We start from the raw sequence: 13983 nt of genomic DNA, 5'->3' as shown, positions 1-13983 counted from the left end.
CAGACCCCTGTAGTTGTCCTGGCTACTGGCGGCTCTCTGGCAGATAAATTGGTCCCCAACACACTTGAGCAGTGCAGGCAGGCGTGGATATACAACAGAGGTATCACCGTGACGGTGGGCCTGGTGGGAACCCCAACCTTCCGATTGGTTTCCTTGGGCAAAGGGAATGCAGCCTTTGAGGGTGTTGCCATGTCATTTGTCCAGACGCAGGACTGGAATGCACTCACTACCACTGAGCCTGGATGCAGCCAAAAGCACAGCACACACACAAACGCCACCCATGACAATACAAAGAACATCACCTGCATTTTAATCAACAAAGATAAACACACGGAATTGTTCTTAACTGTCCCCAAGGTCCAATGTCAGACACACACTACAACAAGCACTTACAGAACAGGTGCTGACCACTCCAGCAGCCCGACACACTACTCTGAACCCACAGAAAACGACAACACATCAGATCCTGGAGACACCTCCACACTGCAGGTGAGTAACAAACCTGCACCAGATGTGCCCCCAGCAACAGATCATGTTCTCATCTCAGTTGTTGTCTCGGTAGTGGTCAGTTTGTCCGCGATGTGCCTTGTAGTGTTGGTATGGAAGTTGTGCTCAGCGAGGTCTAACACGGAGGATGAGAGTGCCAGCGACGATGCACACATTTGGATCATCCCACCTGGAGTTGCCCTCCCCGGCTTGTTGAGGCACCCGGTACATATCCAATTCTCGATAGTAATGGTATTATAGGCAAAGCAATAAGTGCATAGCTATGGTACCAGAGTACGTCCTCCCGTCCTCTGAAGGACATTGATTCACGATAACTATGGGGCATATAGATATTGGCTCCGGCCCGCAGGCTGTGGCTCCGGCCTGCGCACAGGCTGATGGGATAGCCGTGACCTGCACCGAACCTTTCAAAATGGCGGCTGCGATGCCGAGGACGACCAGGGCACATGGACCACTACATACGGAGGAAATGGGAAATTAACAACCCAAAAGGTAAGACAAAAAAAACTGCTTGTTGCAAGTAACATTTGCTCTGTATCTCCTTGCATCGATGCAGGTAAGGACAAATATATCCCGAATCCCTTTGATCGCATAACAGTTATACTGTAATGGTACGCTATATGTGTTGACAGCCATATAATTTTACATTGGCGGACCATAACCAAGACTATAACGTTCTTTATCGGGTCAAGAAGGTCCCTTGGTTGGTTGTTGGTACCCAGTCACCTGCAAATATTATACTCACCATACTGCATGTGTCAAGGTGAACAATGCGAGGATGTGTGCCATCACAACGATATTTACGATGCACAGTACTACCTAAACACAAACTGAAACTGGATGTGTTTTTTTTCCTGACTGGTACAAATCATATAGTTCAAGACTCCTTGTAGCGACTATGCTTTAACCTTTTGAATACAACGACAGAGATAGAAATACCTAACCAGTATCAGCCCTCTCCTGATTGTAATATAAATATACATATGCTCGTGACATTTGTTAACTGTGGGTTCCCGAAAAAGGTGAGCTGGGCTAGTGGGGGTGTTTTACCTCAACATGATACCCTTTCTGGGCCCCAAGGCTATTCATGGGGGTTTGGCCTCTAATAGAATATCGTTGAGGAAAAGATGGGTCAATAATCTCAATGTGAGGTTGGGCTGTCGGGAAGACAACTAGTACTGATGATTTTGCTGGGGGATTGGGGTTACTCTCCAAGCAGAGGTCCTGGTCGAGCAGGGTTAGCCTGGTCACCCGTCTCTACGGGTCGGCTTAGGTGTGTTCTACCGGGCCCAGTCTGCTATATTGACCCGCTTCTGCCAGATTGTCTTCTTAGCTGCCATATACTGATATAGAGTTTCGCAGCCACCGTAGTTTCGCCGCCACCGTAGTTTAATCCAATGGGGTGAACCAACACCCCGAGCAGGCTAAGCTCTCTGGGTAGGCGGGGTTCACTCACAGTGCCCTGGAGATATCGAGTCTCTCTCCCCTCACCTCTGCGACAGAACAGAATGCTTCAAGCCTTTTAGAGATAATGACTCTGACACATTATGGCCGATTTGTAACAGGCACGGAGGCTGACACAGCTTAGATTTACTGTTCATAGTTTCTGATTGCCCGCTGTGGGTGTCTCTGGTATTGCCACAGTCCAACGTGTGTATAAACTTTGTAAATGCATGTCTGTTTTCTGCTCTTTCATTTCCCCCATAGCTGACCGTGTGATTTTGATACATCCTTGTACTTGATTTGCTATTGATTTGTTTGTGTATCAGTCGGTACAAGATGGTACTGGTTAAGTTCCTGGAGAAAAAAACCTCATAGTACTCTGACATTCGGCTACTTTTGCAACAATATTTAATTACAGTTCAAAACATAAACACGTTTATTTCACATACGTTGCTTTCATTCTTTTGTCATATTTGGGGAAAATTGAAGTGTTTGTAAACGAAAAACAACAAAAAACACTAGCTATGAAGACGGCAGCATAGGGGCAGCATGGGGCCAGCACGGCTGGCTGGACAATTACCCCAAGTGTCAATGAATGAATTACAATGAATTAATGGTATGCAGGGCGGGACAGCGACACTGATTCTGAAAGGAATGCCCCGCCCTTATGCATTTGGTGGCAAATATGAACGGAGAGAGACATTAAAAATCCCGGACACTCCTACCCTACTCGACCGAAACCTGCTTGGAGAATACTATAGAATGTGGTAACGTTACCTGTCTTTCCCCTTACCTGGGGGATAGGAATGGAGGTGTGTGTGGGAGGGGGGATGGGCAATGAGCATGCACCACAGTGAACACAGACAGGACCAGTTTTTTAAACATGGAATACACGGTTATCTTCCCTGTACCTATACAATACTAGTATACTGCTAGTCAGGCCTACAGGATACAGCATAGTGGCATGTGTATCCTGCACAAAAAAAGGAACAACACAAATGACACTAAACATTGTACAAACACACACACATTTATACCCGGGAGTCCAGCCTTCTTAGCTTTAGTCCACTACCCAAGCTGTGCTTCTCGTCAAGGAGTAGCGGACTAAAGCTAAGAAGACTGGACTCCAAGCTAATGCATTCAGGCACACTCAGTTAGTGTGAGACTCTGAGTAGTTTTGAATTTGTGTCATACAATGGCTCTCTCATTGCTTGGCCCATCCAACTTCCAGTTTTATTTATTAATTTTCTACTTGTACCCCTCCCCTTACACTCTAAATTGTATATTATAGAATTTTGTTTATAATGGATTGCTTTTCTACCAGTCTTGGTCGAGATCTTCATTGCTGCCACCAACCACCACCCCCTACCCTCATCTCCCAGCAATATGATGAGCAGGTGCCTTCCCTCCAACCCACCCACATCTAGCTGTATTCTGTTTTACGCAAATCCCTGCTGTTCGGACCTTTTTTAGGGGCTGACCAGTGTTGGGCGACCGCTATAACCGTGATTCAATCAGGATAACCCACAGCTTGACCCATTTTTTCCTCAAGGAGATACTGATCATGAGTATAAGAGTCCAAACTCCCATACTAGTACATATACATAGCTATAGGGTTGAAGCCAAGAAATGGTAGCCTGCTGAGGTACCACAACCCACTAGCCTAGCCCTTGTACCAGTGTACCAGGTAGCTCCCTTTTTCCCGAAGGCCATATTCAGTGTATGGAAAGTTGCCAACTGTGAAATGTTAGAAAAAGATTTCTAAATGATGACCTATATGATTGTTATGCTACATTCTAAAATGTACATGGTGCTAGTTTTGTTGGGTTTGACTTCTTTTGAGGCAGTGGAAGACAAACTACATGTGATTCTAATCTTATAGGTAGCAGAGCGCTGCTCAAAGTCACAAAGTTCAAGATATTTCTCAATACAATATACGGTTTTACATTGTCTGTAAAATCTCAGCTTACCAGTATCAATCGACAAATCATGGAAGAAAGTTTGAATGTACATATGTGAAAGCGTTAAATGTCCTTAATGATTTACACATATGTTCAGGGTCACAGTTTAAACTATCAATTTATAATCATGGGTAGGAGTATCCACAGTGGTCGACAATCTCCTTACATTGTAACTCCCTGTAACAGGTAAAATACTGCATACTGTATGGTTGAATCTACATGTAGGACATGATTTAAATTAAATTCTTCCTTTTTTCCTGTCACAGGTCCCAGAAGTCACACCGTGGAAGTCAACACATGGCTGAACCATTGATGTGCATGAAGACAGCAGGCCCAACTGAACCACCCCTTCCCTGTCTGCTAACATTATGATGGTCCTGGCAAGCTACATCTACATTAAAACCAGCTTTGAGAAAACAGTTCATACATTTGGTGAAAAAGTGTAAAAGTCATGTGGAGTATTTTTGGTCCGTCCTATGGCCTGTATGTTATGTATTATCACATTATATATATATTTCCCAAAGAACTACTGCTATTTGTTTGTAGCCTTGTAAGTGATGTTTTCAACATCAGTTCTTTAATAGATAAAGAAATGTTCCAATAAAGTTACTGACGTTTCTGACATTTCAGTCCTAGTGGTGATTGTGTCTTTTCCTGACTGGTAATTATGTGCATAGAAGGGTACATGTCATTTCACATTTGACTCAAAGACAGGTCCACTATGGATAAGAATGCAAAGATCATATTCTGGATAATAGATAGTGTTTATTGACAATGGATATTGTGGTAATATAGCCTTGTGTTGGGCATGGTTGGTTCCTGTAACCAACGCCTAAACCACAGAGTGAGCGAAGCCCTACGTAAAATACATGTATAAATCTTGTAATCTTACAGAACTTGATCCAATTGTCAAGTCATACATACTCATAGGTCAAGTTAAAATTTACAGGTCCACTTTCAGTATATTCAGATTTGTTTCTTTCAAAATATGGTAAAAAGCAGATTCAATCAAAATCAGCGAAGGTAAATTCTATAAACAAGGACATCATTTATCAATCTTACTTTTTAACTTCAACCCCTCCCCCCACCATATTGTACATGTACAGCCAGCAGACAAAAAGGAATCATAATGGAGCAATACTGATGGCAAATCGTTATGGCAAAATGCAGCCTTCCCAATTGGTCAACATCATTTGGATACATAATGATAATAAGTCAGTCTAATTACTTATAACTTTTTTTTACTTATAAGCACTACTAGCCCTTAAAATTGGGCGAAGCAGGAAAAATGTAGGTGCTCCACTATAAAACGTTGGGAGCACATTAAAGCAAAATTCTTGGAATAGAAGGTAATACCTCTATCAAAGAGTGTTAACAACCTGGAATGAAATATTTCAATAGCTTATGAAAGAAAAGGCATCATCCCGTTGAGCTCTGTCTAGCTACATGTATTTGCTCGGCCTACGGAGACACAGTCATTCTCCTCAGAATGTATGGGGCTGACGACGCCGGGCATGGCTTCACCTCTCGTGGTTGTATCAACTGGACCAGGAGTGTCGATACCTGACTTGGGTTCCACCTGTTGTGATCCTCCTTGCATTCTTCCAGTAACATCATGATTTTAGTCAAGCCCCCATTACGATGGAAATCATATTGTAAGCCTGGCTGATTGATTCCAGTATGCTACAATTCATGGCCACATTTTTCCCAACTCAAAAGAATTAAAAAAGGCTATGGTTACACAACAGCAATAAGCCATCACGACACGAAGTGCCTTGTCCACCGTACAGATAAATAGTGCCCGCCGCCGAGCTCGAGAACGGCTGGGAAAAAAACATGTTCGCGATCGATTGCAAAAGAATCGTTTTATCTACAGGAAAACTGAGGTTATTTTCAGGTACCCAGTATTATTGACTATCCCGGTTTGAAATATTTTGACCCTACGTTGATTTATATACGATCTATGACTCTAAACGATTCAGCATACTGCCGTACGGAGTACCGAAAAGTGTGTATAGTGCGTGCGACCCCGCGGTAACTGTTATGTGCGACTGAAAAAAAAAAACAGGTTCGCGATCGATTGCAAAAGAATCGTTTTATCTACAGGAAAACTGAAGTTATTTTCAGGTACGTAGTATTGTTGACTATCCCGGATTGAAATATTTTGACCCTGCGTTGATTTATATACGATCTATGACTCTAAACGCTTCAGCATACTGCCGTCCGGAGTACCGAAAAGTGTGTAGTGCGTGCGACCCCGCGGTAACTGTTATGTGCGACTGAGAAAAAAACATGTTCGCGATCGATTGCAAAAGAATCGTTTTATCTACAGGAAAACTGAAGTTATTTTCAGGTACCCAGTATTGTTGACTATCCCGGATTGAAATATTTTGACCCTGCGTTGATTTATATACGATCTATGACTCTAAACGCTTCAGCATACTGCAGTGCGGAGTACCGTGTATAGTGCGTTTTATCTACAGGAAAACTAAAGTCAGTTTCTTGTACCCACTATATCGTAGGCTATCCCGGTTGGAAGTATGTCTAACCTGCGTTTATTTGTCAAATATGAGTTGTACGGAGTTCCTGATCGATAACGACAGATCTAGAATCGTTTTATGACCCTTTTCTTTGCAGGGAAATTGAAGTTGTTTACAGCTACCCAGCATTGTATGTTATCCCAGTTTTAAATATATATTTACTTGTGTTGATTTGAATATGGAATACGGATGTAAAGAAACATATACACCGTATTAAAGAAATGTCAAGAAAGTCATGTTTTCGGTGCTGCTTAATTATTTTTGATTGCCAAGTCACTCCAGAAGATACTAGTATCTGGAAAACGAAGGTTTGATAATAGGCGTCCTAGTGGGTTTCCGGGGTACTGCAACGACACTCATATCTTGTTTGATATCTCGTGCCGTGGACATGCTATGGCCGTGATTTTTAATAATAGAGGCAGATAGCTCTTGAGACAGGGAGTAAATCTTGTAGCGTATTATCAGCGTATTATTTAAGGGATAACATTACTTGGTGAGGGTATTAGATCATGGAACTTTAGTTAACGATTGTTTGATAAAATACAACCACTCCTTTGATCAGTGGCTTGTTTCTTCATCATCACAACAGCTATCCGCACACACATGTACACGTAAAGGTACAACTTTTATACGAAGTGGTGCACATTAAATGGCGACTCAGGTTTTAAAATGATCCATTAGCTTGTGCATGTATCACTGAAAATACAGATCCCAATTGTGAGGCTAGGTATATACATTTTATTTTGTACAGCATGTAGGTGAAGACAGTTCATTTCAAGTTCATTCCGGGCTAATTTCAACATTAACAGGTTTTGTACTATATCCTAGCTTTAAGTACAATGTACACGAAAGACAACTTACAATAGATTGAAAAGGAATTGTTCAGCTTTGATATTCATGTATTGAAGATAACATTTTTACAAGCCACCATTCATATTGTGTTCATATTCGCATGTTCACATCGGTTTTGGGTATCCCAGAGGATGTAATCTGTATAATCAAAGCAAAATGGCCTAATGTAATACTACATGTAAGTACTTCCTGACTTAGGCTAAATGAAAAATACTTACAAATTGCACATTTTCAAAATATATGATTCACTTCTTGAACACACATTAGAGAAGACAAGCTGCTTTGTAAGAGTACTCAAATGCAACATACAGTTTATTGTAAAAGATCAGCACCCTCATTATCTTTCCTGCCTTGAAAATAAAATTGGCAAAAGTTGAATGACACATTTTCTAATCTATTTCGTAATTTTCCTCATCAATTGAATTTTCCTCCTCGAACAATGTATTGCTTAACACTAACTACACATTCCGGTTCTTGGAAAGGGTGCAAGGGTGCAAAGGTGCCAAGAAAAGGTGCCGAGCAGTATAATGATTTGATGGAAAGGTCACACAAAATTGGGCCTGAAAAAAAGAACTGCGAGTACTTGCCACCATAATGTTCCAATCGCAAAGTGGACCCTGCTAGCTGATAACATAAAACAAAACATGTAGCAGCTAAAAAGCATGTTTGGACTTGCGGTACTGTTCAGCTTAACCGAATAGCTGGTGTACAAGGATATGAAACTCAACCATGGAAGAATGCTGTTGTTCCTAGTCAAAATATGATAAAATACAGGGTAAGAAAATGTGTCCTTAATTGAAGAGTACATGTACACAGTTTGTCCTCCAATGTCTATTCATCTAACTATATCCATTCCATCCATGTTTAACATTGCTGGTGTATTACTAACAGGAACACATGCCTAAATGATGCTGTACTTGGCACAGACTGATGGACAGTCCTTCCTCTATGATGACAATCTCTTACTTCTCATTTCAATGTAACTTCAACAAAGAAATGGGTACTAGGGTGTTATTAGCAAAACACGGTAGTGGACTTACATGTACAAACTATACGATGAAATGTCTTCATTGTGGGACTGGCATTATACACATACATGTATATCCAATACAGCTATATACTGTCATCACCATCAGACGATAGTTCCTCCTGAATGTCTACAAACTGGTTGGGCCATTGGCATACCTAAAGATGACAGATACATTCTTGGAATGTCAGGTATTCCATCTATGTACCGGCCAAACTGCCATGCTTCCAGTTGGAGGAGACGATTGACCAGCAGCCCACTTCTCCTCTCTTCTCACTTGCCCAGATAGCAAGCTGTATGCAGGAGTGTTGTTGAAGCAGGTGGTTGATCACCTCCCTCATCCCCCCTGTCCAACATCTGCTTGTCTTCCCTGCACCTAGCTTCATGTTCCAGGCTTCTATAGCCTTTCTTGGAAGGCTCCGCCGGACCGGCCTTCATGACCCTGGAGAAAATCTTTTAAATAGTTTGGATATTGTAAGATCACATGACAAAAACACAACTGCATGTACATGAACCAAGTTGTCAGTCCTAAGATCAAGTAGAACATGATGTAGGCATGTTGAGGGCTAAGCTGAATCTTACCATTATAGCAAAAATACATTTAGTTTCTAGTATCTTACCGTACCTAGTCCCATCCTCATGCCTGAGGGCCGGGGACCATTGTAGCATCAAGTACATGCACTTTCTAGTCAACTGATAAAATCAATTGATCAAAGCAATTGATAAAATCAATTGAACAAGACATACCGGTAAGTGCTAAGGCTAAGCCTGTGTACACTTCTCAATGCAGCTGAAGTACCTCTGCATAGTCTATGGAAGCGGGGAACCTGGTACCTGGTATTTTGGGTTGAGATCCTGGCAGACCAACAGCCAACCACATCCAACCTCACTCCTAAGTGGGGAATTAGGTCCGCTATGGTTGGCTGCTGGTCTGTAAGGTTGGCTACTGGTTGCCTGCAACATATTTCAAACATTCCTTTGTTAAAGACGTTTCCCCCCAGGTCGATTTCCCCCTCCCCCAGTTGTTGCCCCCTTCTGAAATCTGACTTGCTACAATTGCTAAAATACATTGTCTAAGTACACTGAATATACCTACCTTTATGTCGGATAAAATCTGCATCATTGTATCCTATACATACTTTCCGAGCAGGCTAATGTACTGAGCTGCGCACCACCGAACCCAACTGTGCGAGCCGGCGGCGGCAATCACTTTGCCCACTGTAGTCCCAAGAATGTCACAATTATTGCTGGCTCATTTAATATTTACGTATACAGGTTTATAGACTACAGCAGCTTCATGTCATTTCCTAGCCTATACTAGGCTATAGTAATCTTTTTGTAAGCATTTTCCGATTTCTGACTGTGACAATATAAAAATGAGACAGCATACACTTCCGGTCCGATTTGTGGCCTAACAATCAAGTAACATTCCAATAAACCAAGTTCACCACTCCATTAAAGTGTATATTTGACAAGCACGCCTTCCTTCTGAGTGCTTTATCTATCAAACCTCTTTGATGTTAGGAAACGCCCAGAAATCACCAATTAAGATGTGCTGTTACATTTGATAAACAATGATTTAAATCTATATATTTCTAAGCAATCATTGACTGATTGAGACCGCAACATTTCTGAGTGGACTACGGCGCAGTTGGCTTGGTCAGGCAAACGGACTTGGTAATCGCTGCCCACTAGCACAAGTGAGTTCGACAGCGCGTAGCTCTACTCGGAAACTAAGTTTAGAACGACACAGATTTTTCTACGTGAAAGTATCTTGTGAATGTGCATCTAGTATATTTTCAATCTGATGTGCTAGCTAAATGTAACCCGGTTTACAAACAGGGGGAGGGCTGGGACTGAGGGTGATGCAGACCAGAATACACCATATGTTGTATTTTATAAATTTCATACTAACCCAAGAAAACACACATTTCAGTATAGAATGCGCCAGAAGTTGAGGGACTTTTGTGTCCTTGAACAAAAAACTGTAACACCATTGACTCGAACCTTCGAATCCGGTATTCAAATTTTGGGTGGCGGTGCAACCGGCGTGCTCAAAATGCATTCTAAACATTCAGAAGCCTGTGTGATGCAACTTACTAGTAGACCCCTGTGTGATACAGAAAATTATCACATGGTCCGGAACACCTATATCAAACATTTTTGCGGCCCAGGTATGACATAAAAATGCATATAAAAGGGTCTATATTTCCATGAGATGCAGTTAGTCTCTACCAGACTAACTACGCCGGATATAGGGAGAACATTTGCCGGGGGACTTTGGCCATGGAGGTTTCAATCGCAGGCGTAGGGTTGCCTATTGGACCCTCTCTCCGTAGCCAACTCCCTTCATACAATTTACTCTATTTGGCCAATGTCTACTTTTTCCCAGCGACCCGTGGAGACTGGTACTGGTAGAGGCTAAGATGCAGTGAGCTTTAACAACAATCATAGCTAATCTAATTGAAATGCTCAAATGTTTGTGAAGCGTAAATGGTTGCATTTATTCTAGGGAGTGGGAATGAATGAAATGCGACCCATATCCCTACATGAAAACAAGGAGGTTAAAAAGAAATGGTAAGTAGGTGACAATGTCTAGCGGAAAAAAGGACATAAAACAAGGACAACAACAACAAGTAAGTTACTTAGTAGGGGCTTTTACATATACCTTCTTCAAATTCTGATTAGCCCGTATACCATAATACTTCATCTTCTTCTTTCTTTTTGAGGATACCAACTAAAACTTGCTGAAGATTCTGTAACCTATATACTGACTTGCCCCAATAAATTTTACGCTCTACCGAGGATAGCCCGAGTGTCATCCTTGTTAGTTCCAGGGTTCTCATATCAGCCCTGGAAATATTAACCTTGAATATTCACCTTGAAGTTCAGCCAGTAGGTACCCTTTCGAGTAATGAGGCTGTGCCTAGTTTGGTGCTACCAGTGGGCATGGTAGTTTCTTTTCCGCTTCTCTCCTTGTCTGTATCTGAAATAATTGATAAAATAATAAGATGACACTCAGGCTAGCGCTATTTTCTCGATTTCAAATTATCTTACGGGAAATATTGTGGTTAAACAAGTACGTCCTAGGTCCAAATATACTTCGTACTGACGTTACTTTTCTGATTGTAGATGAGATTATATCTCAGTAACTGAGTTTAATAGGTGTCACGGTTAGTTACAGCCCCCCTCCCCGAAGACCATCGACGTACAAGTTATGACGTTTTGGCATCCTTACCTGCTACAAAACTGTTGATACCTTGTCCAAATTAGTCGGCACCCACCGCTCTGGTAGATTAGTAGGTCGTCAGCACTCCAAAAAGTACAGCATCTTTAAAATTTTGACACGAAATTCGTGTGCACAGAACTGTGTGTATTCTTCAAGCCGCCATTTTGAAAGGTTCGGTGCAGGTCACGGCTATCCCATCAGCCTGTGCGCAGGCCGGAGCCACAGCCTGCGGGCCGGAGCCAATATCTATATGCCCCATAGTTATCGTGAATCAATGTCCTTCAGAGGACGGGAGGACGTACTCTGGTACCATAGCTATGCACTTATTGCTTTGCCTATAATACCATTACTATCGAGAATTGGATATGTACCGGGTGGTTGAGGTCGGCTTCCCTCCCTGCTTGCCCAAGGAAGCTGACGTCAGATGACGCAGCCTCCTGTAGGTCATTGCCCGCTGTCCTACAGTCCATCGAACCTACTTACTGCGGGATCCCAGATGACATAGCCGCTGCTCACAGGCCTCCGCCTGGCATCCCCCACATATACACAGAGGTTCCAGATGACGCCATTTCCGGCGCGGTACGGTCATCTTCTCTCCCTGCAGTAACATGCAGACGCGAGGGCGCCGCAGATGACTCGGCATCCTGTAGGTCATTGCCGGCTGTTCTCTTGTCCATCGAGCCCATCTACAGTGAGATCCCAGATCAAACAGCGGTAGCACAGCGTCCCCTGCCTGCTCTCCCGCGCACAGCCTGGGAGATCCCGGATCATGAAGCTTGTGCACAGCGCCCTTGGCCTGCCCAACAACACACCTACAGTGAGATTCCAGATGATGAGAGCGGACCCATGCCTTTCTATACTGACGCTGCAGCCTCGCTTCATGTCGTGACCAACAGGAGACCGCGTCGACGGGCCTTCCGGGATAACACCGTAGCTTCCAGCAGAGACCGGTCTGGAAGGTCCTTTGCCACATATGGATCGGCTGAAGAGACCAAAGCCGAGAGTAACGACTTCTACAGAAAGGCCCCCGAAGTCCAAGGCATACGATCCCGTAGACAGCTAAGGACAGCTTTGGTATCCCAGTCTGCTGACCGAGGTTTGAGGAAGTACGTCAACGTCACAGATGCAATCCTGTCCAGAGGACAAAACGTCACAGAAGCTCATATCGCCTTCCTCACAACGCGTGATGCCCACCGGCCATGGGAGATCTCAGGCGATGGAACCCGTATTGCACCACGGCGTGTGTCCTTTCCCTACGTCACACTACCTAACACCTACTGGCCATGGGAGATTCCATGGGAGGGAACCCCTAACATGTCACGGCCTGTGTCCTTTCCCTACGTCACACTACCTAACACCTACTGGCCTTGGGACATACCAGGGGTGGAGACACGAAACACACCACGGCGTGACTCCCTCCCCATTGTCACACTTCCTAACACCTACTGGCCATGGGAGATACCAGGGGACGGAACCCCTAATAGATCACGGCGTTTGTCCCTTCCCTACGTCATACTTCCTAATACCTACTGGCCTTGGAAGATCCCAGGGGAGAGAACCCATAATATATCACGGCGCGCGTCCCTGCCCTACTCCACACGACCTAACACCTATTGTCCTTGAAAGATCCGAGGGAGGGAAGCCGCGTAATACACACATCACGGCGTGCGTCCCTTCCCTACGCCACAACACCTAACACCTAATCTCCAAGCTCTGCCACTCTCTAAGCAGAGGAACTTTGGCTTGGTGAGTTAAACAAAACATGACAAAGTAGAAAGCCCGACAAAAACGCCTAAAAACACGTCAAAAACCAGCCGGATCCACTCGTCTGCTTGGAGAGTAAAACCCCGCCGCCTTTCCGCTTAGACTACCTAACACCAACTGGCCACTATGGAAACCGACCCTACACCCTTTATCTGGGACCCAAAACCTCCTCCCTTTTGCGTACTATTTCAATATTTAAGAACTAAATTTTTGCACAAACTTTGCACATTTATTTTTTCAAAATATGTACCTTTGCTTCGCCAAAATCGATATCCCAAATCCCCGAATTTGGATCCGTAAATTAGTGACAAAATGGCAAATGTCTTTTTATCCATTTGAGCAGCACCATTTGCAAACCTGATTATGTATTTTTAAAAAATAATAGATACAATGAATTATCACCAAAAATCGTCCTTCTCCGTAAGAAACCCCGTGAAACTTGGGGATTCTTAACGCCATGAATAATGGCGGCGTTGTTTTCGGTGCATCTGCCCGTTTGTCTGCCTGTGTGTTTGTGTTTCCGTATATGTTGGCCAGCAAAAACGTAAGAACGCCTGGATGGATTGTGATGATATTTGGTATGTTGTAGATCTTGGGAAAACGAGGATTATGGTTGGTTTTGGCCCTCCTGTCTACTCTTTAAGTGATTCCGGCTGTTTT

The 13983-nt window shown here is 43.4% G+C and overlaps 2 long non-coding RNA genes across 3 annotated transcripts; one reads left to right on the top strand and one right to left on the bottom strand.

Moving 5' to 3' along the window:
* Positions 1-710: 710 nt before the first annotated feature.
* On the top strand, positions 711-4533 carry LOC136444529 (uncharacterized). The gene is made up of 2 exons (XR_010757279.1): positions 711-999; positions 4178-4533. It is a non-coding gene; the product is annotated as an uncharacterized lncRNA (long non-coding RNA).
* A 2633-nt stretch (positions 4534-7166) lies between these two features.
* Positions 7167-11932, bottom strand: LOC136444530 (uncharacterized). Of its 2 annotated transcripts, XR_010757281.1 has the most exons (4): positions 11569-11932; positions 11211-11316; positions 9165-9284; positions 7167-8772 (listed from the first exon to the last, which is right to left on the bottom strand). It is a non-coding gene; the product is annotated as an uncharacterized lncRNA (long non-coding RNA). The 2 variants fall into 2 exon arrangements; XR_010757280.1 differs by lacking the exon at positions 9165-9284.
* Positions 11933-13983: the final 2051 nt, after the last annotated feature.

This window comes from Branchiostoma lanceolatum, chromosome 11 (genome assembly GCF_035083965.1).
Source record: "Branchiostoma lanceolatum isolate klBraLanc5 chromosome 11, klBraLanc5.hap2, whole genome shotgun sequence".
NCBI classification, from domain to species: domain Eukaryota; kingdom Metazoa; phylum Chordata; class Leptocardii; order Amphioxiformes; family Branchiostomatidae; genus Branchiostoma; species Branchiostoma lanceolatum.
The sequence above is the reverse complement of the archived record's forward strand: the minus strand, read 5'-3'. Positions and strand labels throughout refer to the sequence as shown.